This window comes from Mus musculus, chromosome 16, assembly GCF_000001635.26.
Source record: "Mus musculus strain C57BL/6J chromosome 16, GRCm38.p6 C57BL/6J".
NCBI lineage: Eukaryota > Metazoa > Chordata > Mammalia > Rodentia > Muridae > Mus > Mus musculus.
In genome coordinates this window covers 73187198-73213933 of record NC_000082.6, presented here as the reverse complement: position 1 = coordinate 73213933, position 26736 = coordinate 73187198, and the positions used below count along the sequence as shown (strand labels likewise).

The 26736-nt window shown below is 39.1% G+C and overlaps 1 long non-coding RNA gene across 2 annotated transcripts in view; it reads right to left on the bottom strand.

Moving 5' to 3' along the window:
• Nucleotides 1-26736, bottom strand: part of 4930500H12Rik — a 338085-nt gene that overhangs the window by 196497 nt on the left and 114852 nt on the right. Inside the window, exon 4 of one of the 2 annotated variants that reach the window (XR_876151.2) lies at nt 9918-10732. The exons of the other annotated variant lie outside the window; for it this stretch is intronic. This is a non-coding gene — a long non-coding RNA (RIKEN cDNA 4930500H12 gene). Of the gene's footprint in view, nt 1-9917; nt 10733-26736 lie in introns of those variants that run through there. 2 annotated transcript variants of the gene reach the window in all.

Genomic DNA, 26736 nt, shown 5'->3' with positions numbered 1-26736 from the left:
TCTAGTATATTATCACCAGCTTCCTGGTTTCCAGCTCCTTCACTACCTAAGCTTGGTTATCCTGGATCTTACTCTGTAAATTCACCTTGAACTCAGATCTGCATGGCTTTGTCTCCTGAATGTTGGGATTAAAGGCATGCAGCACCATGCCTGGATTTAAGCTTTTCTTTACCCAGAAGATGCTCCGCCCCTTGAATTCAGAGATCCCCTTGCCTTTGTCTCCTGGGATTAAAGGTGTGTGCCACCATGCCTCAGCCTATGCTTTTCATGGTCACTATTCCTCAAGGTCCAGATCAAATGCCTGGGTCCTCCATTTCTGGATTGCAGTTCATTCCAGATTAAAAATCCAAACTATTCCTTATTCAACTCTAAACACAAACAATATGTGTAGCTGGGTGGTGATCTTGCACTGAGATCATCATTCCCTTAATCTCCTTGAACACAGGAGTCAGCTCCACTTCACTTCCTGGTGCCTCTTTCTTATTACTTGAACCAAACATTTTATAAGTTTTCTTTTTAAGCTTGCTATGCTTGTTCTTCTTGAGTCTAAACCAGAAAACAAAGTCTCTGCTGATCTTATTTAAGACTTCCTCTGTCAATGCAATTAATATAAATCTGTACCTTAGCCTCAGGTTGACTCTTTAGACAAGGGCAAAAAAAGAGACACAGTCTCTATCAAAATACTCCCCAAAATCAGTCTCTAGGCCACATACTGAAATTCTTCTACACCGAAACCTATTATAAGGACAATATTTAACTGGAGCTGCCTTACATGTTCAGAATCTCAGTCCATTATCAGTATAGCAGGAAGCACAACAGCATCTAGGCAGGCATGATGCTGGAGGAGTAGAGAGTTCTACCTCTTGTTCCAAAGGCAGCTAGGGGAAGACTAGCTTCCAGGCAGCTAGAATGAGTCTTAAAGCCCAGCCCCACAGTGATACAACAAGGCCACAATTCCTAATAGTGCCACTTCCTGGGCCAAGCATATTCAAACCACCACACCGCACTTCAACTGCAAGTTTCTGAGCAGAAAATGGTACAGCTTACCAATGTCTATATCCTCTGTAGAGCCTTTGTTGTCTGTTTTGGAATGTTCTTTTTCAGTCTCTTACTGAATCTGACTAGCCTGAATGCTAGGAGGAGTGGTGCCCTCATTCTCAACAATATTAAATATATATTAAATATATTTGTATTGTCCTTAAGTTATATATTGTATGTATACTATATTTTTAAAGTCAGAAGAGCCTATTAGCAAAGGAATTGAGAATATAGTGTGTGGGGGGAACAATGAGCAGTTTCTGTTACTACAGGGGTGGAGACTAACTGATGATTGTTTAGCTGATAAGTAGAATCCAGAGCTGTTAGTTTATAAAATCTCATTCTTAAGAAAAATAAGGATGACCCCAGATACTATATTGTTTAAAAAACGATGTTTGGAGAAATAAATTGCTTGTCCAAACTGTGATGCATATCAAATATAATTCACACCACCATCAGAGTGCAATGGCAGGAAATTCCCTGTCCCTTACATAGTTTCTCTTGCCACCTCAATATAGAAAGTTCAATGCATTTTTCATACTTTCATATGCTTAAAATGTACCTAAATTAATGACCAGCAATAATGTTGTATTATGAAAACACAAACATGCATACTGCTTTTTGTAAGGTCCTCGGTGACCTTACAAAGCTGTCCCACATCACATCATCTCCAACCTCAGCTCCACAAGGAAACAATAACCAGCACAACAACCAGAAAGCACAGAGCAGTCACTGGAGTCTATAATGCCAGACTTGATTTACAAAGTACAAGTGCTTGGGATTTGGAACCAACATTTTTCTTACTTCAAATTAAATTACCAGTGTACTCACCCCTGATATTTGTTCACTGCAGGCTACTTTTTTTCTTTGCATTTGTAGTCTAAGGTTGTATAAATATAACAAAAAGCAATAAGTACCAACATATCCAGTCTCAGGACTCAAAACAGAAGTTTAGATTTAGCCTTGACTTGAAGCCCTTTGATTGACATTTCCATTGCTAGAGTTAGGCTCAGTCATTTCCACATCCAACTAAATTTGATTTTACCTTATCTTCAGGTTATCATTCTTGCAAGAATCATCTCATCCTGGCAGGATCTTGATTTAAGGCTTTAAAACTCAGTGAGGCTCAAAGAGATTTTTACAAGGTCGAAAACAGTGTAGGTTTATTTGATCATATAAAACCCAAATATAGAACACCAGCTCTTGGAAGGTCTCAGCAGTGGTTAGACATGCTAGCCACTGTGTTCTTATTTACAATCACAATGCCTTTCAAAGCTCAGCAGTTCACAGTTTTCTTCTGTAACTTGGTATAAACATTTCCACAAGGTATACAGTAGTTAGAAAATTCTGTTTCTTCCTATCTTGGTTATTCAGGACAGTATTGTTAAAAAGGTTAATATGAATGAATATTCTGCTGCTACAAATTTTCATCTGATAGATTTCTCTCCTCTGAGGGAAGTTTTAGTCTTATAAACCATATATCTATAGATATAGAACTAAATATTATATGTAGTAGATATGAAACCATATAAATATCATAATAGAAATCAGCAAGAAGGTCTTAAGTTATATTGGTACATCTATCTGATAATCATATAATATTATTGGCTGTGGAATGAGTAATGTTGTTTGGTATTGATATTAACAAAAGAGTTTAAAATGTGGAGAAGTTGTATGTAGAGAAAAATGTGAAAAACATATTGAGAAATCTCAGTGGAATACATGCTGGAGAATATTCATATCTTGATGATAGGTGGCCTGACATTTATAGGTAGGCAATTTCTTGCATACCTGTGGATATGTCACCTAGCTGCCTTTGCTATAATATTCTATGTCACATCTGTGAACCATTGAGGCTCTCCTTCATTTTCAAGATGGGTGATGTGACATTTTGAGCTATTTGTAATTCATAACCATATTGAAGTTTTAAAAATATTTCATTGAAATATCAATAGATCATAATACAAAAGAGTAAATGTATATAAAAATGCACAGATACATATGAAGTTTATGGACTTAATAAGCCACCAGAAATTCCTAGATGCCTAGTCTAGGTATCATAGTCTAGGTGCCATAGCATGGTGAAAAAGGACATATGCTATATTGGCATCACTCTGAGTATGACTCCAAATCAGGTCTAATATTTGCAAGCAGGAACTTATATTAATTATGTAAATTCCCTGGTTTGAGGATGCCTCATCTACTCATCTATAAAATGGGCATGATAAAACTTATCTTAAAACAGTATAATAAAAATTAAATAAGTTGGATATATATATATATATATATATATATATATATATATATATATATAGAGAGAGAGAGAGAGAGAGAGAGAGAGAGAGAGAGTGTGTTAAATATGCATCTTATAACTAGTCAATGTGCTTACATTGAGAGTTGTGGTGGTTTGAATATGCTTGGCTCATAGAAAGTGGCACTATTAGGAAGTGTGGCATAGTTGGAAGAGGTGTGGTCTTGCTGGAGGAAGTGTGTCACTATGCAAGTAGGCTTTGAAACTCCTCTTGGCCACCTTCAAATCAAGATGCAGAACTCTCAGCTTCTTCTCCAGCACCATGTCTGCCTGGATGCTGCCATGCTTCCGGCCATAATGATAACGGACTGAACCTCTGAAACTGTAAGCCAGCCCCAGTTAACTCTTGTCCCTTACAAAAGTTGCCTTGATCATAGTGTCTCTTCACAGCAGTGGCAACCCTAACTAAGACAAAAGTTTTCAGCCCTAAGCAGGATAGCTACACCACACACTCCAAGGATGGAAAGAGAGTGGAAACCATCCAAAAGCTGATAGGTCAGGAAAAAAAGATAGCATAAAACTCTTTCTTCTGGACATTGCATGTCAGCTGCATACAGAACTCACAGCAACACTATTTTCTGAACAAGACTGGACTAGCAACGTTCCATTATTGATGGAGAAGGGTCTCATAAGGTCTGACACCTCTCTTAGGAGCTAGAGACAGTCAATGCTGGTGGTGGGTACAAGAGTCTGTGATCCTCAGTAGGGTAGACACTAGTAACTTGCCCTCACTCAAGTAAATGCCTCAGTGAATTAAATGTTAGTGACAAAAAAGAAATAAAGAAGGAAGGAAGGAAAGAAGGAAAGAAGGAAAGAAGGAAAGAAGGAAAGAAGGAAAGAAAAAAGAAAAGAAAGGATAGGGTCTTGTTGGGGAAAAGAAGTTTAGTGGCAAGAAGGGATAAAATATTTATGGTGTAGACATTTTATATTTGTGATAAAGCTTGGTAATTGTGGAGGTTATAGATTAGATGGGCGTCATCCAGTAATAGTAATTTACTATTATTCATATTGGAATGGGTAATAATTTATTTACTATTAGTGTTAGCAAAATTTATGAAGTTTACAAATGTGAATAATGAAATAAAGGGGAAAAAGAAAAGCCATGAGTCCTACTTCACGCACACCAGAGGTTGGGTCAGAGCTTGAGGAGAAGTGGGGCCAGCAAGATGCTTAAGGGACTTGTTGCCAAGGATGACGATCTGAATTTGATCAATCCGTAGGGCTCACATAGTGAAAGGAACTTCTACAAACCAACTTCTACAAGGTGTCCTCCGACTTAAAACCATACAGTGTGGCAGCCCCTTGCATCCACAAGCCCAAGATGAATACACTTATGTACATTAAAGTTTAAAGAAATTAGAGGCATACCAATACATGATGCAGATCATTGAAGCCACGTTTGATTTAATGGTTTTCTACTGTTGATACTGTTCTGTCATCCCAAGCTGTGAGACATCTCAGATTGTGATATTATTAAGTATGTAAGGGTAAGCATCCAAGAAAGCTGTGTTTAAGTGATAGAAACTATCATTATTACTGGGGGAAAACATAGTGAATCTCTTCATTGTGCAAGTTATGTATTTTATCCAATATTCTGCATTGCTCTGTTGAAATGTTTCAGCAGAGTGGAGCTAAAAGCGTTAGGCTAATCAGCACCATCTTCTAAATTTTAGAACTGGAGCTGAATATAAAGCTGCCCCAGGAAAACAAAAACTATCGTTAAGTATTATGAACATTACTATGAAGAGTAATTTCTTTAAAAGTTAAAAATAGAACTTACTTACATATGATGTAGCTCTGCTAGTCCAGGGTATATCCCTGAAGGGCTTCATATACTGTAACTTGCATATCATGTTCAACATAACAAACATTTGGAACAGCTGCTATCTGAGCCATTCTTCATCGTGTTTTACTGATAAACATCTTCTCCGTTGTTGATTTCTATGTTAGGGTAAGACAGTTCACTCAAGAAAGAAGCCCCCATATTCATAGTATGTCTTGTTTCTTTCATTTTTAATGTGATGAATAGTAATTCACAAAGCTTACCAAAATAAAAAATTATGAACAATATGTCATATTTTTTAAATAAAGACAAGAGCAAGAACAGTGTTGTGGAAATTCTCTCCCTTCTTAGTTCATGTTATTTCTCAATTGTTATCTTTAATTTTCTTCTCAGAAATTAGCTACAAGGCTATTAAAACAGCCTTGTAGCTGTCCACTCTGTGTGCCTATCTCTGTGTCTGTCTCTCTCCCACTCTTTCTGTCTGTCTCTCTGTCTGTCTCTGTCCCTGTGTATGTCTCTCTGTTTCTCTGATTCTGTCTCTCCCCGACTCTCTCTTCCATCTCCCTCCTCCTCCTTCTTCCTTCTCTCTCTCTCTCTCTCTGCATGTGTGTACATGTGTATGTGAATGTAGACTGGCACATGCCACTAGACCAGTGTAGAAATAAAAAAGACAACAACTTAAGGTATCAGTCTATCTTTCCGTTGTTTGACATTGGGTACTTTTGTGTTTCTTTCTTCCTTTTTTTAAACTTACACACTTTACATTCTGTTCACTGCTCCACTCCCAGTCACTCCCCCCCACAATCATTCCCCCATCTCTCATCTTCTTCTCTGAGTGGGTGGGAGCTCCCCTGGGTAACTCCTACCCTGGTACATCAAATCTTAGCCAGGCTAGGCATTCCAGCTGTTTCCACTTGCAGGCAACAGCTTTTGGGATAGCCCCCCACCAACCCCCGTTCCAGTAGTAATGGACCCACAAGAAGACCAAGCTTCACACCTACCTCATATGTGTGGAGAGGCCTAGATCCAGCCTGTGTATGTTCTTTGTATGGTGGTTCAGTCTCTAGGAACCCCAAGGGTCCAGGTTAGTTGACTCTGTTTGTCTTCCTGTGGAGCTCCACTGGAGATATAAAACCTGAAGGAACCACCTCCTGTAATCAGGCAGGAACCCCAGTGGAGTGAAAAGGATACCAACCCACCCATAAAACTTTCAACCCAATATTGAGCCTATCTACAAGAAAAGGTAGGACAGGGAATGGAGCAGACTATGGGAATGGCCAATTAATAACCTACCCAACTTGAGACCCGTCCCATGGGCAAGCACCAATTCCTGACAATATAAATGATACTATCTTATGTTTGCAGACAGGAATCTAGCATGACTGTCCTCTGAGAGGCTCCACCTAGCAGCTAATTTTTGTGGTTTAACACTGTATATGACCTGATTCTTCTGACTCTGTTTCCCATCTTAGCATGCATGTACTGAGATTACTGGAACTTGCTACCAGTTACATATAGACAGACAGACAGACACACGAGAGAGAGAGAGAGAGAGAGCGCGAGAGAGACAGAGACAGAGACAGAGACACAGAGAGAGAATGTAAGAAGGCCATGAATTTGAGAGGGAACAGGAAAGGATACATGAGAGAGGTTTGAGGAATAATTTAAAAAAATAAAAACTGAGTGTATGTGTGTTCATGTGTGTGTGTGTGTGTGTGTGAGAGAGAGAGAGAGAGAGAGAGAGAGAGAGAGAGAGAGAGAGAGAGAGAGAGAGAGAGGAACAAACTGTTATAATTCCAGATAAAGATATGAATAGAAACAGTGTTGTATGTTATGGAAATTCCTTTTTTTTTTCTTTTTTTTTTATTACGTATTTTCTTCAATTACATTTCCAATGCTATCCCAAAAGTCGTCCCCCTCACTCCCCTACCCACCCATTCCCATTTTTTGGCCCTGGCATTCCCCTGTACTGGGGCATATAACGTTTGCCTGACCAATGGGCCTCTCTTTCCAGTGATGGCCGACTAGGTCATCTTTTGATACATATGCAGCTAGAGTCAAGAGCTCTGGGGTACTGGTTAGTTCTTAATGTTGTTCCTCCCATAGGGTTACAGATCTCTTTAGCTCCTTGGATACTTTCTCTAGCTCCTCCATTGGGGGCCCTATGATCCATCCAATAGTTGACTGTGAGCGTCCACTTCTGTGTTTGCTAGGCCCCGGCCTAGTCTCACAAGGGACAGCTATATCACCGTCCTTGCAACAAAGGCTTGCTAGTGTATGCAATGGTGTCATCGCTTGGAGGCTAATTATGGGATGGATCCCTGGATATGGCAGTCTCTAGATGGAAATTCCTTTTTGATTTCTGACTGTCTCTGTTCCATTGTTCATGTTGCTCACTACCAAATACATGGGTATATATATGTGTGTGTGTTTGTGTGTGTGTGTGTGTGTGTGTGTGTGTAGGTAGGTAGGTAGGTAGACAGAGAGAGAGAGAGAGAGAGAGAGAGAGAGAGAGAGAGAGAGAGAGAGAGATTAATAAGCCTATAGTGGTGGCACACACCTTTAATACCAGCACTCAGGAGGCAGAGGTAGGTGGATCTCTGTGAGATTGAGACCAGCCTGGTCTGCAGAGAAAGTTCCAGAACAGTCATGGCTACCTAAAGAAACCTTGTTTTGATTGAAAAACAAACAAACAAAAAGCAACAGCAACTAAAGAAACCAACAATGTTCTCCTGGATATTAAAATACAAAGAAACACTCCTAAACATGCTCTGTTCTTATAAAGATACTTGTATGCACATAATTTCAGGGATGACCACTTGGTATTGGATAACCTACATGGGGCTTCTTTGGGGAAGACTGTGTCTCTCGTATTTAGCATTCCTTTAGTTGCATGTAGTTCCTCGTCTAGACTGAGGCCTCTTGAGCACTCTCCTTCAATGTTAGCAGGGTTATTGGTTTCATCCTTACTCATGTCATGTTTAGGTATCCATGTTGATGAGACTTCATGGGTGTAGTTTCTCACATTTCTAGAAAACAATCTCACAGCCAACTCCCTGCTCCTCTGGCTCTTCCAGTCCTTCAGCCCCTCTTCTGCAGTGAGCTCTGAGCCTTTGGTGCAGGCTCCTGATGTAAGGGCAGGGACTGGGCTTCATGATTCTGTGTTTTGACTGGTTGTGGCTTTGGTTTTCTGTGATATTCTCCATCTGTTGCAAAGCATGATAAAGGGTGAGAGATACACTTTCTCTGTGGATATAAAAATAAATATTTAGAATGCAGTTAGTAATTATGCTGATTTAGTAAAGTGGTAGTTATAGGGTCTTCTCCAAGATCCACAACTTCACTAGCCCCAAGGGAGGTTGGCTTGGCTTCTAGGAACATACATGATTTTCCTCTTGTTGAACAGACCTTAAGTCCAATTAGAAAGTAGTTGAAGCTATGTGTGTCTGTACTGCACCCATGGTGTTACTGTGCCATGGTGGTTACTGTTGTGTCGTAGGCAACAAAGCTGGAGAGGACTACAGCTTGCTTCCCTACTTTGTAAACTCATATGGTGCTTCTGGTCTTTAGTGAGGAGGCTCTCGGGTCAGATCCTTCTTGGATCCTCTGAGCACGGTATCTGAAACACATGCAACTTTTTATGAACAGGTCCCTGCCTATGTATGCAGTGGCCCTCTCCTCCTGCTTTACCTCTGAAATACTGCTGTTTGTCGAGGAATTCTACTCCACTTCCTTATGGTTTTTTTGTTGTTGTTGTTGTTTTTTGTTTGTTTTTTTTGTTGTTGTTTTTTTTTGTTTGTTTGTTTGTTTTGGTGGGAGGTGGTTACTGGTTGGTTGGTTGGTTGGTTGGCTAGCTGGCTGGTTGATTGGTTGGTTTGAGGCAGGGTCTCCCTATGTAACTCTGACTGCCCTAGACCTCATTTTGTAGACCAGGCTGGCTAGACTATAAAACCTCACAGAGATCCACCTGCTCCACCTCGGCCCCTATCCAAGTGCTCAGATTTAAGGCATGTACCACTCACCCAGATCCTTTCTTGTGTTCATTCTTTCATTCATTTCTGATTTCTTAAAGTTCTCTGCCTTTTGCCTGCGTTGCTCCTTACTACGTACCATCTGTCCATATACTAAGCATGTTTATCCACTTTTTTTTTATCTTTAATCTTTTTTTTACAGTCCAGTCATTATTCCCCTTCCATTCTGTCCTCTAACAGTTCCTCATCCCATTCCTGCTCTCCACTAATCCCCCTCCCCCATCTACAAGATGATGTCCCCACTCTACCCTACCTCACACACACACACACACACACACACACACACACACACACACACACACACATATAACCTCCCCACTCACACACACACACACACACATATAACCTCCCCACTCACACACACACACACACACACATATAACCTCCCCACTCCCTGGGGCCTCAAGTCTCTCAAGGGTTAGGTACATCTTCTCTCACTGGGGCCATTTTTATTCTTTAAATTCATCTCAGCTTCCTCAGTCAAGGAATAGAGAAATTCAAGGGCAGCACTCTAAAATCCCTTTTTAAATGCTTTTCATTTTCTTAGCATTGTACTATTTTTTTTTCTAGAATGATCTCAGCCACTTCACCTATCTTTGCACACTGAAGACTTTTGAAAAAGAAGTATGACTTCTCTTTTTGAATAACACACACATACACATAGATCCAACTGCCACTTCTATGAAAAAACAAATAGCCCCAGTTGAATATGCATAGAAATTAAATCATTTCAGCTGCTGCTTATCCAGGATCATCTTGCTTTAGAAAAGAATTTAATCATCTAGGAAGGAAATGGAGAAATTCTCACTGGCTCTTCTTTTCTTCTATGGTGCCATCCTAAAAGGACAGGAGAGGGGAATGTAGCGATTACATTGGCATTGCCAAGGTCATGTTTCTCAGTGCCTTGGTCACAGAAGCAGCAGCCGTCACTGGGGCTGGCATCCCCATCATGATCCTTGCCAGTTCTGTGTGCCACTAATGCTGCAAGCACCATGGCCCCAACGTTGCCAATGCCTCCTGCTCGTCTCTTCTCGCCTCACAGCAATCACAGAGCACTGGCTCTTCTGAGTCGCACATGCTCGCTTATGATTCAGCCCTGACATCCAACAACTTTAATCATGTTAGATAATGAGATTTGGATGATGTCACATTTCAGAGGCACGCGGCATGCTCAGAATCTCGTCTTCCTTCTGGATTTAGGATTTGCCAGCATCCCTTTAACCGAACTCACCCTTCTCGACCTTTTATTTCCCCCTAGGATGAATTTTTATTTTTCAAGGAGGTTTTCTGATCCTCCATGCAAACACTTATTCCTGCCTGCTCCCTGCCAGTCCCTCAAGTTATGCCTGAACACGTGTGAGTCTGATAGGAAGCAAAGCTTAGGTTCCTGTAGTGACAACCACTACCACGTAAGTACTTGACACTCAGTGAACAGTTGATGTGGACATAAATGAATGAATGGCTTTTCCTCTTAAGCTAGGTTTCGTTTTTCCAAAATATTGACTTTGTTCCCCACAGATTGATTGCATATTCTTTTCTACTGGGCTGCAAAGTGTCCTTCTTGAGCATCTGTAGGCATATAAATTACAATTGTTATATCAACTGCACTCAGCCGAAAATCTTTATAAGTATTATTATGCTGTTAATTTCTAGGAATACTGGTTCATTTATCATATTATAGCTGGGTTTTTTTTTTTTTAAACAAGGGGGGTGGATATAAAAGACAAACTACCCAGTCCCTGATAGGGCAAGCTCTTTGCATAAATTAGAACATTATCTGAAATATGTTTGTTAAGGCTTTCAATACACATTTGTGAAGGGAATATTATCTACTACATTGGACTTACACAAAAGAGCCTTGTGCTGTGGTTTGAATGTCCAGGAAAACTCATGACTCCAACCTTGACCTCCAATGTGATGGAGTTGAAAGGTGAGGCATTAAGGAAGGAAGGAAAAGCCTTTTTGAAGGATATCTGTGATGTCTTAGAAGAGACAGGACATTTACTGGTGTTTTGTTTTGTTTGCCCATCATCCTCTCTACCATATGAGGATGCAGCATCCAAGGTACCATCTTGGAATCAGAGACTAGGTCCTCATTAGACACCAAGCCTACCCATTGTTGCCTTGGTTTTGAACTTCTGTAACTACCGAACTGGGAAATAAAGTGTTATTTATAAATGGAACAAACTAAGACACTCATCACAAGAGCGTGTGATGCTGTGCTTGTTATTGTGTGCCCTGCTTGTTTAGATAGGGCCTTACTATATTGCTCAGGCTGACCTTGAACCCATGATCCTTCTGCTCAGCCTCCTGAGTATTGAACCACACATAGTTTTTCCATGTCATTTTCAACACCTAAACTTGTGAGGAGAACATTTGAGTCGTCTGATGACAACACTAAACACACAGCATTCTACACGAGAACTCTAAAACCAGGCAAACACTAATTAATTTGAGAAGACACGGTCGTTTAGTCTGCAACTCTTCAAACATTACACAATGATGCTCTTTCTCTTTGCCTGTCCTTTCAAAAGACATGCTGTTTGCACCACATTATCAGCATCTTTCAGGGAAACAGACAAATTGTGTTCACTGAGAATGAACAGATGTAGTGCTGTTTAATTAATGCAACTCTTTGATGTGTGCAGCCATATCTACAGCAGGATCACCAGGCTTTCAAAGGCACGGGTTCCAGGACTCTGGGTTTACTATCAGCCCAGATTATCTAACATATGCAGAATTAAAAATGACCTGGTAGTAACAGCAAAGATTGCATGTCAGGTAAACTGATACAAATCTAATTCTATGCGAAAGAGCTTATTTTATTTAAACTGGCATGAGAAGAAATAGGAAGCCCAGGTAAGAGTTAAGAACAGCTCTGTCCTGTGAAATGTCGCTTTCAGATCTCTTTCTGGTCACTGTCAGGCTCATTCTTCTCTCTGTGTCGGGGCTCGTTTTATGTGGCTGCTAAAACTTTTATAACTTTAATAACTTACTAGAGATAGTACTGGACAAAGATCAAAATCAACTCTTAGCCAAAGGGCATGATGCAGGCCAGATGAGACAAACACGATTACTTATAATTAAGAACATTATGGAGATTAGACTAAATATGTGATTCATTAATGAACAACTTTTAGAACTTAGAATATTTTTTACTGTAGAAGTTAGAATGATAGTTTTCATTTCCCAGAAAGAGAAGGGATTTTACACTGTCTTTTCTGACCTTCCGTGGACTTCGTTCTAGCATAGAATTCTTCTGATTCAGTTGGTCATTATTTTGTCATAATCACTGCTTTTGTAGTTTAAGGCGCTTAACAGGCTTCATGTTCTTTCTAGCTAGTATTGAGAAGGTTAATAAACTAAGGCAAGATAAAGCCTCATAGCTCAGAAAACCTATCAATTGCTCATGAAGAAGAGGAAGGGCTATTTCCTTCTTTGTTGGATCAGTGTAGGTTCTAATGAGCTCAGCCTCCTGGGGAACATGTTAATGTTTTTTCTGCCTCCCCTGATGACCATGTTTATGCTAAGCTCTGATACAGTATACCGGGCTTGTGTAGCAATTAGCATTCAAATGGACTAGTGATTTCTCTTTCACCAAGTTGCCTATTTCCAGCCTTGGAAATGGAATCCAATGAGTCAGAGCTCGTAATCATCAAGACACATTAACAATTCAAATCTTAAACTGCTAAGATAAAGGGTGCAAAAGGGAATCTGCATCCATGTGGCAAACAGTGTGAAGTCTAAAAGGGAATAAAATAATGAACGGGGCAAACTATCATGGCTAACTATCAGCAAATGCAAGAAGCATGAGAAATAATGCACGCTGCATAAAGGGGCAAACCATATTGAGTGGTGGGATATGTTGCTTTTTAGGCTTAAAATATTAATATTTTAACCATTGTTTTCAATATAGGTATTAAAAATCCAAGCAAGGCAAAACAAAATAAATATAGCCCACTTGGCTGATCAACATTTGAGAGCATTTTAGAGTGTTTGGAGAATCATCTATAATATGTGAGATGAGCCCACAACTATTCCATATGGAACTTGCTAATCATAATCACTTTAGAGCCTTCTCAAAGCCTCCTTCCTGGAGTATCTGAAAACACTACACTGACTGTGGTGATATTTTTGAGAGTGAGATACTTTAAAGCCTAATGCAATTCTATACCATCTCCTAAAGTGTCCATCCACTAACAGCAAGCATCTGTGTAGAACTGTTTTAAATTATCCAGTCTAAAAGAAAAGATCAAAGCTTCAGGCTTCAAGTATTGAGTGCACAGAAATTAAACAGCTCTCCCACAGATAACTGACTTAATCAGAATTTTCTTAACTTCTAAGTCTATGACTATACTAAGTAATAAAAAAAATCACATCCAGAATGTACAACACACTGCCGAAATTAAATAAATACAGAAATAAAACTGCCAGTCAACACATGGGTTGATAAACTGAATAGACAGTTTATGAATAAAAAGAAACACAAATGGTCAATACCTATTTTTTTTAGAAATGGTCAACATCTCTAGCCATCAGGGAAATTCAAATTATAACTACTCTTGAGATTCTACCCCATTAATTAACTAGTACTAAGAAGTCTGCAACAAATGTTGGAGAGAATGTAGAGAGCAAAAAACACTTTTTCACTACTGGATAGAGTGCAAATTAATACAACCATTATAGAAATCAACTTGGAGGTCCCTCAAAATAAAATAGAAACGTAGAATCACCTTATGACCCAGCTTTTTCGCTCCTGCATATGCAGCCTGGCCGCTCCTCAGTCTATGATAGCAATATTTGTGCCTGCACACTTATTGCTACTTTATGCATCATAACTTGCCACCAAAAAAAAAAAGAACAGATAATGAAAACCTGGGATGTTATCAAGCTCAGGAGAAAAATGGAATCCCAAAATGTACAGGAAAATGGATGGACTTAGAAAGTATAACACAAAGTGAAGTCACCCATGCCCAGAAAGGAAAAGAAAAATACCTATCTTCCCTCATATGAGGATCCTTGCTTATAATGCATACATGTATACAGATAGTAAATATATAAGTACAGGTATAGTATAACATTTAGAAAAGAGAAACAAGCAGGGTGGGGAAGGGTATAGGGGGCTTTGGGAATAGTATTTGAAATGTAAATGAAGAAAATAATAAAAAAATATAAAAAAAACAAAAGGTAATTTTAAAATGAGTCATTTGGATACCGTCTCAAGCTATAACAAATTTTCAGCACTGAGCAGGTCCTTAGGTGGGCAGGGTCCATGTGCTATTCCATGAGAGGTTGCTACTTTACCGTGAGACATGAATTTTAAAGTTTGTTTGTTTTGTTTTGTTTTAATGGATGGTCCCATAGGCTGTTTTGTTGAAATAAGAAATTTTGTCTCTTGTTAGAAGTACTTTAAAAAATATCGTAACTGTACAAATTCTGATAACCCCTGGGAACAGGATTTATTGTCCCTGAATCTCAAAGTATAACACACCAAGGATTTGAAAACAGTAAGAAAGGTGTTTTCCCCTCAATGCTCCTACAATCCGAAAATATATCACTGTCCATGAATAAATACACTTTGTTTTCAAACAACAGCAACAAAGACTTTCAACAAAGGCATGCATCCTTTTGCTGATCTCGTCCAACACTTGGCAAACAGTAAAAGAAAGGTCAATATAACCTTAATAGGTTTGCCAAAGGTCAAAATGGTCATTATCATTCACATCATAAATGAATGGGCAAGCAAAGAAATTAAACTACTGTAAACTACAGTATTTTACTTAAAGAAGTACTTTTGGTACATTTATGTCCTACCCAAATGGCGTGAATATATTTTTAGCGCAATTAACCAAATACCCTGGAGCATACTTCTATTTTCATGACTGTAGGATGGTTAATGTGAAATGTAATTTGTGCTAAGCTTCCCCAGACTACTAAAGTGTGACACATACTGTATGCTGGATCTCCTTACCTAACTCACCATAGCACTAAATTAGTATAAAATTTAAGCTAATGAGGTTAGAATTATCTAGTTCAAAATATGTTAAGGATTCATTATCAGGGGTTGAAATTCTGCTAAAATCGCCAAGTGGGAGTGGACCCATCTCCAGCGGACCCAAGGTGCCTATAAGCAAAGTCGTCTGGAAAGGAATTGGGGTCATGGTGGGAGAAACCCTGTCTGTAAAGGACTTGCCTGAGCCTTGATCCTCAGTACCACAAAAGCCTGGCATGGTGGTGCACCTGGAGTCCTAGCACTCAAGAGAGAGGATTGGGAAGAACAGGAGTTAAGTTCATTTCGCTGCCTGAGGAGTCTGTGGCAAGCCTGCTTTACATGAGACTTTGTCTGAAAATAAATAAGTAGGTAAATAATGGAAGAAAAAAAAACAAACCAAATCAAGCAAACAAACAAAAAATGAGTTCTGTGGGGGTTGAGAGAGGCTCAGTGGGTAAGAGTGTTTGTTCTGCTAGTATAAGGGTCTAGGTTCAAACCCCCAGGACCCACATTAAACCCAGGCGTAGCCCACTAATTACAACTCCAGCTCTGAGTATTGAAACAGACAGATCACTGGAATTTGCTGGCTGCTGAGTATAGCTGAAATAGGGACTTCAGGCTTAGTGAGAGGCCATCTTTGAAGCCCTTAAGGAAGAGAGGGATAGAGGAAAACACACTACATCCTGCCTTGGTCTCTGCACATGTGTACAGGCACACAACTCCCCTACACACATGTAAATACCACACACACACACACACATGTACCGCAGATACACGCAACATAACACAGGCACGCACTTACAAGAAGCAAATAACTCTGTAAGGTAGCAGCTGTATACTATTTCCTTGTAATCTATAGCCTGGGGGTACAGAGAAGCCACCTGGAGACTGCCCAGAGCAAAAAGAATGCTCTGGTCCCCCAAACTACATCTTTTCTTTGTGCCTAACCATGTCAAAATGTCCAAAATCAGAGTGGCCAAAATCAGGATGTCTTCTCTGTACAGGAACTGTCGCGGCTTTGTCCAAACTAGAAAGGAGAGACCTCAGTGGAGGATGCCCTAAAATCATCAGATGAGCCAACCTAGTACCTGACTCATCTAAAGCCCTATTCATGATACAGACACCAACTTTTTAAAGTACAGCAGGAGGGAAGGCAAGTGGGTGTGGCATACAATTTGTATTCTAAACATGCCAGGCTATTACACTGAAGGAAAACTCTGAGAAACACTTAATGGATTAAACTTGAAAAGGAGTAATGATGTGAAAAAAATATATAGGAGAAGGAGCAAATTGCATGCAATAAGGCAGAAAATAAAATTCAGGGGGATTTGGGGTGTTCACACAGTCATTGCAGAGGTAGCTCGATTTGCACTCCTTTCTGGGGACTCTCATCACAGCTGTAGCAGCTCAGGAAAGGGTGAGAGCAGTCCGACCCCAGCAAATTAAAACTACACGGCTGTGTGTGCATCTGTACCGTTTAACATAATGATACCAAAGACAGATTTTAAAAGCACCCCAGCATTTAAAGGAAACACAAAGGTATTAAAGGGGAAATTTGTTTAACATAACTCACAGTCCATGATGAGCTCGATGTGGTTTAAAAAAAAATTCCATAAGATTCTTTGAAATCTAAAGTGCTATGCAAATGCATGATATTAGGAAAAATAATACTTTAGCTGCCAAGACAGAAAAAAATTAATGTATTGTAAAAGCAATTTTATCTTTTATGTGAATATGGCTAGGCATTCATAGGACAAACAAATGTATTATTCCTCCAATATGAAGAGGGTGGCATGAAATCACTTTCAATACGATGAATACTTTCTGAGTTATTCATTATCGAAGCCAGTCAACCTGGAGATACCAGGAGTGGAAGACAAGGTTTTTACAGGCATGTTTTTATTTTCATTCATTTTACCTATGCGAGAAAGACTTTGGGAAAGGAGATTGTGACGTACAAAGCAAGATTTTAGTTCCTGATTATAAAATGAGAATTAAGATTTATTTTGTTGAACCTGAAAATGTCTTCCTTCTGACCTACCAAAAACAAAAACAAAAACAAAAACAAAAAAACAAAAAACAAACAAACAAAAAACAAATCCTAAACTATTTAAAAAATAGAAACTTTTAAGCAAACATGAAAAAAATAACCCTAATAATTTACTTAGGGGTTTCATTAGATTAGTTGATCAAATGGCACAATTTTCTACATGATGGTTTAGAAACAAAAGCGCCTGGAAGCTCAATCTCTGTTCATGAGCTGTGCAGGCCCTCAGGTGCCCTGGGACAGAAGAGGAGGCAGATATGTGCAGAACTGCACAGAACACAATGTACTGTGGACACGAGACATAAATGCCTGGATCACATCAATGCTAGTCACAGACGCTCATGACTAGGCATTCATAGGACAAACAATGTCCTAGGTCAGAAAACATGACTAACAGAGTAGTCAAGTCAAAAGTGACTTTATCCAAACCAAATATACCCACTTTATCCCAAGCTAACATCAGATGTATTCCTGGCACCAAGCTCTACTTGTAAACGCAGCATACCACTTGAATAGCTTTCTTCATTTAGTCTATGCTGGGAAATTACTTGGGGAAGAAAAAACCACAGCAACTCAGGGGCAGTCACAGTGGCTGATATTCAAAATGGCTACAATTATGTCACGCTGAAGCCAATCGGCTATGGCAATCGTCCTTTTATCAGGATTAGTCCTGTGCTATGAAACAGTTTGATGCCTTATTTATATGTAGCTGCTTCATAATCATGTAATTTGCTTGCCTCATGTATGGTTTAAATGTTGAAGTCATTAACAATATAGGATTACAGTGATCAGTCTCTGCAAGACAGAGTAATATGTATGTGCCGTGTGTTTTCGGGCATGCCTCCAGCTCCAACACTAATGGTAACTTTTCCACCCATTTCTATTCTATGCCTCCTTCAAGGGTTCAGTGTTGAGTTCTGGAGAGTCCTTCTCCAAACATCGTTAATACTTTTAGCCAACATTGGTTGTAGCCATTTCTAGTGACTCCCTTCATTTATAACTTGAATGATTTTTTTTCTCACTTAGAAATAGTAGCACAAATTCTAGGGTCTAGATCTGTAATATAGTGTAGGAAGGAACATTAAAATATACTAGCAAGCCTGCATCCTCTCCTTATCCTCTAAGCTTAGCAGCTGCTGGTCTGAATAAATGGATATGTCACACGACTTAGTGATCTAACATCACCCAGGTTTTTCCTGAGTAAGGATGGATAGTGTCCTTTACTCTCTGGGTAGTAACACTCAGACCTTATGGGAAAGCAATTGAACCTCATCTACACGTCTTGAAACCATCTTGCTGAAAGAAAAAAAAATCCTTTGTCCTTTGAACCCTGTTCCTTTTTCAGATAGAGTGGTGGTCAAAAGTATTGATGGCAAATTTATTGAAAATGATATCGCTGAAAAAGATACATTAGTGTATATCACATGAAATGGATCAAATAAACATGCTTGGAATTATGAAAAAGAGATGCAGTCCTCTTCAGATTTCAAAATTCCACATCAAAATCTAAGGGAAGAGGATTTTAGGTGAGCACATCTCTCTCTCTCTCTCTCTCTCTCTCTCTCTCTCTCTCTCTCTCTCTCTCTCTCTCTCTCTCTCTCCCTCTCTCTCTCTCTCTCTCTCCCTCTCTCTCTCTCCCTCTCTCTCTCTCTCTCATTTTCTGTGTGTGTTTCTGTCCCTCTGTCTCACTCACTCTGTATGTGTATATGCCTATGTGCATGAAGAGGCCAGAAGAGGGTACCAAGTGTTCTCCTCTATGACTTTTGGCCCATTTCTTTAAGGAAGGGTTTCTCCCTGACTTCAGAGCTTGGCTTTTCTCTGGAAACCATTGGTCCTCATGTCTCCATCCACCTCCAAGATAAGGTTCGGGAGCATGCACAGGACACTCTGCCAGTTATATGAGAGCCATCTGCTCCTCACGATTTCCCAGCAAGCACACTTTACTAAGACATTTCTCTAGCACTGGGCTCCAGTATTTTCTATAATCTAAAATGCATCACTAACCCAGTGACCACAATCTTATAAGCACAAAAGGACTCCTTTGGAGAGAAAAACTTTTGCTATTTCTGTGTTGATAAATTTGTTAGGTACAAATATGAATTCAGGTAAATATTCCTTCATTTTTTTTTCAAAAGGATTTAAGATCATCATATCTTCTCACTAAGAATTCTCTTGAGAAAGCTGACGACTAATTCATCCTGATTCTTGAAACGTCTCTTCTCAAATCAGCTCAATGACAAGGAATGGGCATATCTCTTTACCTACTGCAACTTTGAGACTTTTTTGGTGATTGAAACTATTAGTTAAAATTTAGTAGTATTACAGGTATAGACTTCCTTTTTGAATCTGGCTTTGAGTGAAGGACAGGTCATGTGACCCATTTATAGCATTACTTTATGCTTTCTCTTCTGCTTCGAGACTTCTAAGGTATTAATTAAAAGTTGATAGGATTGCCCCTAAAGCCAATTATCCTTTGACTGGAATGCTGAGAACACATTATTGAGTTTTCAAATAAATTGAAAAAATTTCTGTCAGTGAGTGCATTATCTTAATTTATAAGCATTAATACAAGAAAATATCTGATTTGTTTGGAATGATTACTGCACACTGTATTACCAGTCTCGGGTTTTCCTGCCTGCTTAAGTGTCTACCAGAATACATCCCCAATCTTTAACCGTGAGCCATCATGCATAATCTTTCTGATATTGAATAGAGTGTTCTAGCTGAGATGTTTCTGGAATTTAGAGAGATGGCATTTCACCAGATTTATATTGTATTTCAATTTCTCAGTTGATGAAGCCCTCTAACCTGTTTGTCTTTTCAATCTCACAGTATGGAGGAGTGATGGCTTCAGGGACTTTGCCCTCTCACCTTTAAATCCGTTTTCTTGTCACCATAACATGACTATCCCATTTTAAATAAGCACATTTAATTTTGCTTCCTTCACAGATGTGCACACACACACACACACACACACACACACACACACAATCTGAGATTCGTGAAAGTTACAGGCAAATGCTGAAATTGCTCGTGTTGTGAGATATTTTTTCCCATACTGTTAGGACAGATAAGGGAAAGAAACACAGTGGTTTAAAATGGTAGCTAGCATTTTGCTAGTCTTTGCCTGACTTTTGTTAAAGTCACAGTTTGATCCTTCTGTTTAAACAATAAGGAGCTAACTCGAGGTGGTAGTGCAGAGTAACTTGTGGGGATCACCCAGAAAAAGATGTTTCTTCTCCAAGATATGAATCTAGGAAATTTGATCCCCAAACCTCTCAGTATTCTCTTACACCTTGGTTGATTAGCATACATATTCTGCTCACTTTGGAGCTCAGAGGTTTTGCGTGTAAGTGTGGTCAGTACGTGGACAGGCAAACTCCTCTAATGCACCTTCAAAGCAGCCTTTCCTTCAGTTGTCACTGAAACCTTTTAGGGAGAAAGAATCTGAGCATGTTCAAAAGTATTCTTGCCTGCTGCTTCTACGATGCAGGTCAAGAGTGCCTAGAAGTGGCCCCATCTGCTATCTTAATCTTTCAAATGGAGGTCCCATGCATGACCTTAAACTAAGCAACCCCAAGAATGTGCCTGCCATCTTTTGTTCTTTAACTACAACCTTATATCAAGTATATGGATGATCGCCCCTCTTCTGTTGATCGGACAGGTACCTGTCGAAGTGGTTTTCTGTATGAGTATATGCTGCCTCTTCTTCGGCAACCCTCATGCTTCTTTTGTTAAGGGAAGGCATTGCTTTCTGTGCTTGCCTTACCAGCTCTATGCGGCCAATCCTCATCTCCTTTACCTGTTGACTTTGCCCTCACAAACTCTTACTCTTCATGTAGCGAAGGAACGTATTTTAAAAGAACGATATGGTGCTCTATCTTTAAATAATTCATTTCCACTCATACCAATGATGCACAAAACTTAATCCTCTGAAATAAATGGCAAATACTATGGCTTAAATATTATTGTTGGAATCAATGACCAATTGGAGAGGGGGAAACGAGAATACATTCAGTTCTTAATGCTAACTATTGTCTGTATTTGAGTTTTAACTCATTTACAAACAAGGCTCTGCTGTGTGACTGGAATACAGCTCCAAGAGCATTAGAAATCAGTTTACAATTGTTACTTAACTGCTGGTTTCAATAACAAGAGTGAATACTTTTCTACTTAAGAATACATTTCACATGTTTTTCTCTAGTCTTTTCTTTCCTTTTTTTAATGATGCCGGGGTTGATAAAACCCAGGGCCTCTCAAGTGCTAAAAAAAGTCCTTCACAAGAAGACTACATCTCCTGTCCACAGATACTCACTAATATTCAAGAATCAAAATAATAGGCACTTGTCAGTCAAAGTACCAGGGGCATTACAGAATGAAATCTCAACGAATTCCTATCTTTTTTTCTAGTCTTTCCATAATTATACACACACAAATGAACACATATGCTAACATTTGTGTATAACATATTAACTTTAGGAGTTATCATGCTAATTCTTATTTTTCTTGTCATTATGTTTTTTGTAACTGACAATGGCATTGGGAAATTTTCTTTCAATTTGCACAAACTTTTTCAATAAGCTGAAAATAAACTTACCTCAGAATACTAGGAAAATTTTATGATCATCTAAATAATCTAACCATAATTCCAATGAACTCCTAAATATTAAGAAACAAAGGATTTATTTACACAAATACATTGTGGTATATCAAGGACTGGACAAAATATATGTAAAAACAAGATGTATTACATAGCTTTCTAAACTACCACATCATCAGAAATTGAACATATACCTTTATTTTTCTACAGAGCTGTGTGTGTCCGTGTTTCTAATGTGGTTAGTACTTTCTTCCCTGAGCCACATGAGAACTGTGCCAGTATGCTCTTTGTATTCACTAATGAAAATGTCAAAGATTGAGCTTGAAAGTGTTAAATAAAAGTGATCCAATCAGTCCCCTACTGCTGTTCATTTGGCTGCTGACTATATTCAAAGGCAGCAATATTCCCTGTTGCTATTTCTTAGTTAAGGCCCTAATTGTCAGTAAATATTATCAAACAGGTTTTGTCAACATAAAATGGATGCTCTTGACGATGATCAAACTAACAATTCAAAAGCAGGTTTAAGGAAATATAATTAATTCTGACTGCTAACCAGGAGAAACTTCAAACCACCTAGCACCCAACACCAATGTCATCGTCCAATATCACCAAAATCCTTTCTAAGACTCATTCTATAAAGAATATCCCTAGGCAAATCATGAGGAAAATAAGCAAACTTTAAAAGTAGTTTTCAGTACAGAAAATGTGGTTCATTTACACAATGGAATTCAGCTATTAAAAACAAGGGCAACCACCAAACCCAGACACTATTGCATATGCCAGAAAGATTTTGCTGAAGGGACCCTGTTATAGCTGTCTCGTATGAGGCTATGCCAGTGCCTGGCAAATACAGAAATGGATGCTCACAGTCATCTATAAGATGGAACACAGGGCCCCCAATGGAGGAGCTAGAGAAAGTACCCAAGGAGCTGAAGGGGTCTGCAACCCTATAGGTGGAACAACAATATGAACTAACCAGTACCCCCCAGAGCTCGTGTCTCTAGCTGCATATGTAGCAGAAGATGGCCTAGATGGCCATCATTGGAAAGAGAGGCCCCTTGGTATTGCAAACTTTATATGCCCCAGTACAGGGGAATGCCAGGGCCAAGAAGCGGGAGTGGGTGGGGAGGAGAACAGGGCAAGCAGGGGGGGGTGGTATAGGGAACTTTCGGGATAGCATTTGAAATGTATATTAAAAAAATAGCTAATAAAAACAGGGGGGCATCATGAATTTTGCAGGCAAATGGATGGAACTAGAAAATATCATCCTAATTGAGGTAACCCAGACCCAAGAGGACAGGCATGATATGTACTCACAGATAAGTGGATATTAGCAAAAAAGTACAGAATACCCAGGATACACCCCACAGACCCTAAGATGTTAAATAAGAAGGAAGTCCCAAGTCAGGATGCTGAAACCCTACTTAGAAGAGAGAACAAAATCATCATGGCAGGCAGAGGGAGGGAAGAACCTGGATGGAAGATGGGAGGGAATAAGGAGGGGCAGGATCAAGTATAGGAGGAGACAGGAGACCAGAGAGAGGCCCAGAGAACCTGGAAAATGAATGGAAATATGAAGCTACTGGGGGAGGGGTGGGAACCTCTAGAAAATCCTAGAGACCTGGGATGGGGGAGGCTCCTAGGATTCAATCAATGTGGGTGACCAGAGTGGAAATGCCCAACAGCGGGGATATGGAACCTCCAGTAGTCAGACATGACTCCCAGTGGAGGGATGGGAACATCAATCCACCTACAAACTTTCAACCCAAAATTGTTATTGTCTATTGGCTGGTCCAAGTCCTACCCCTCTTCCCCACACACATATGTAGTAGAGGACTGGCTTGTCTGGTCTCAGTGGGAGAGGATGTGACTAATCCTGTAGCAACTTCAAGCCCCAAGGTGGGGGGATACCTGGGAGGGGGCATCCTCTCAGAGGTGAAGGAGAGAGGAGAGAGGGGGAAGAACTGTGTGAGGCAGGGTGGGAAGGGGGTAACATTTGGGATGTACATGCAATAATTCAATTTTAAAACTGCTAAAAAATTATGAAAAAATAGTTTTCATCATTATGAAGGAAGGAAAATAAGTACTTCTTTAAATTTTTTTATAATTCAGAAAGCCATATTCATAGAGACAATCACTTTTAAACTTGAGATTAGCATTTTTAACTTTTTCACTTAACAGATGTACTATAAGCTGTCTTATATCCTTACAGATTTTTAAGATATAATGTCTATATAACTTAGCTTGTGCACGGTGTGGGGACATACAATACTAACCTACTTTTATACGATGTGGAGCCTCAGGATCCCAGGCTTTACATTAATGTCTTTGGTGAATTTTAGGTAACTTTTGTGAAGAATGAGAAGTAGGGGTTGAGTTTCCATCCTGCACACAACTATTCAGTTTTGTTTAGTTTTGTTTTGTTTTGTTTTGTTTTGTTTTGTTTTAACTATTATTTATCGAAGAGGTCACCTTTCCCCTCAATAAATTCTTTTGGAATCTTTGGGAAACACATTAAGATACTGGTAAGAGAATTGTTTTCTGAAAAGTACTCCAGGAGCATAGAAAACAAACAGAAAAGGTTAAATGGGATTATATCTAACTAAAAAGCCACATAGCAAAATCAACACCAAGGGAATGAAAAGGGGGAGAGGTGTTTGCTATTCATCCAATGTAAGGAATTAAAAAAGAAACAAACACCTGGGGGTGATTGCACAGGCAATTGGGTTGTCATGGCAAAATACTAAAAAGTTAAAGCCAGCATGATTGTTTGAATTAGAATGACTTCATATATTTGAATGTTAGATTCTTACTTAGTGGAACAATCTTGGAAGGATTAGGGGGTGTGGCCTTGTCAGAGAAGGTGTGTCACTAGGACTGAGCTTTGGGGTTTTGATAGTCCAAATCAAAGCAAATCTCTCTGCCTTCTGTTTGTGGATTCGATGTAAGCTCTCAGCCCCAGCCCCAGCACCATGCCTGCCTGCCTGCTTGCTTGCACCATGTTCCCCACCACAAGGCTGAGAGACTCACCCCCTGAAACTGTAAGCAAACCTCCAAATTAAATGCTTTCTTTTAAAAGTTGTTTGGGTCATGTCATCTCTACATAGCAGTAGAAAAGTTACTAATTAGCCAGAATGGGTTGTACCAACAACAAATAAGAGCACATGGATAAATAGAAGGCTAAAACCATTCACATATGGAAAGACTGTATAAATGTAAATTTTTCAAAGGAGGAATTACAGATAGCTACCAAGGATATATAAGATGTTCAATATCATTAGTTGGCAAGAAATAAAAAAATCAAAACACTGATGAGCTACCATCTTTACTCTAGTTAAATCACTTATTATTTTAAAAATTAAAAATGGCAAGTGCTGACAATGACGTGGGGGAGGATCAAATATTATACAATGTTTTGGAGAAAGTTTTATGAGGAGCTAAGGAGAAGATGCACTCTATTTTTTATCCCTTTGGGTAAAATGATCTGTAAATATGTTAGGTCCATTTGGTTTATGTTGTTTGTTAGCTCCAACATTTCTCTATTTAGTTTTTTTTTTTTTTTTTAATCTTGCTGTTGGCAAGAGTGGAGTATTGTAGTCTCCCACTATCAGTGTGTCAGGGTCAGTAAACAACTTACATTATAGTTGTGTTTTCTTTATGAACTTGGGTCCTCCTATGCTTGGTACATAGTATTGAGAGTGGTAATGTTCTGGACAGATATGGCCTTTGATGAGCATGTAGTGTCCTTCCCTATCTATCTCTTTTGATTAGTTTTGAAGTCTATTTGGTCATAGTAGCTTGCTTCTTAGGTCCAATACCTTTTGTAATTTTTTTTATCCTGAGGCAATGTATATTTTTGATACTAAGGTGTATTTCTAAGGTGCAGAAGAACGATGGATCCTGTTTTTCATTCATTCTGTTAGTCTGTGTCTTTCATGGAGTAATTGAGACCACTTATATTGAGAGCTATAACTCTGCAGTGTTTGTGGATTGCTGTTGTTTTTAATTGTGGGGTGTGTGTGTGTGTGTGTGTGTGTGTCCTCTTTTGATATGCTGGTCTAATATTATCTATTTCCTGTATTTTATTGGGTGTGGTTAGCCTCCTTAGCTTGGAGTTTTCCTTCTAGTGCCTTCATAGGGCCAGAGTTGTAGAAAATTATTGTATGAATTTCATTTTGTCATGGAAAGTCATAGTCTCCAACTATAATGTTAGAAACTTTTGTTGAATAATAGTTTGAGCTTGTATCTCTGCTCTCTTGGAATTTGTAGAACATCTGTCTACGTCCTTCTGTCTTTTAGAGTCTCAATTGAAAATCCAGGTATAATTCTAATAAGTCTGCCTTTGTATGGCACTTGGCCTCTTCCCTTGTTGCTTTTAATATTCCTTTGTTGTTCTGCATGTTTACTGTGGGATTATTGTGTTCCAAGGACACTTTCTTTTCTGCTTCAGTCTATTTGGTATTCTGTACACATCTTATTCCTTTATCAGTACCTTCTTTTTTAGGTTAGGGGATTTTCTTCTATGATTTTCCTGAAAACATTTTCTGTTCCTTTGACCTATGTTTCTTCTCCTTTCTCTATTCCTATTATCCTAAGATTTAGTCTTTTCAGAGTGTCCCAGATTTCCTAGATGTTATGTGTCTGGAGGTTTTTTTTTTTTAATTTAACATTTTCTTTGACTATCTTTCTTTTATCATGTCTTCAATGCCTAAGACTCTCTCTTCCATTGCTTATGTTGTTGAGTTTCTCTCTGAGGCTTCTCTTCACATTCCCTAAGTTTTTCATTTTCAGGTTGCCCTCAAACTGGGTTTTCTTTATTGATTCCATTTCTACTTTCAGGTCTTGAATGGCTCCAGTCATTCCCTTCCTGTTTTGTTTTCATAGTTTTTTTTTTTTAAGGAATTTATTCATTTTCTCTTTAAGACCCTCTATCA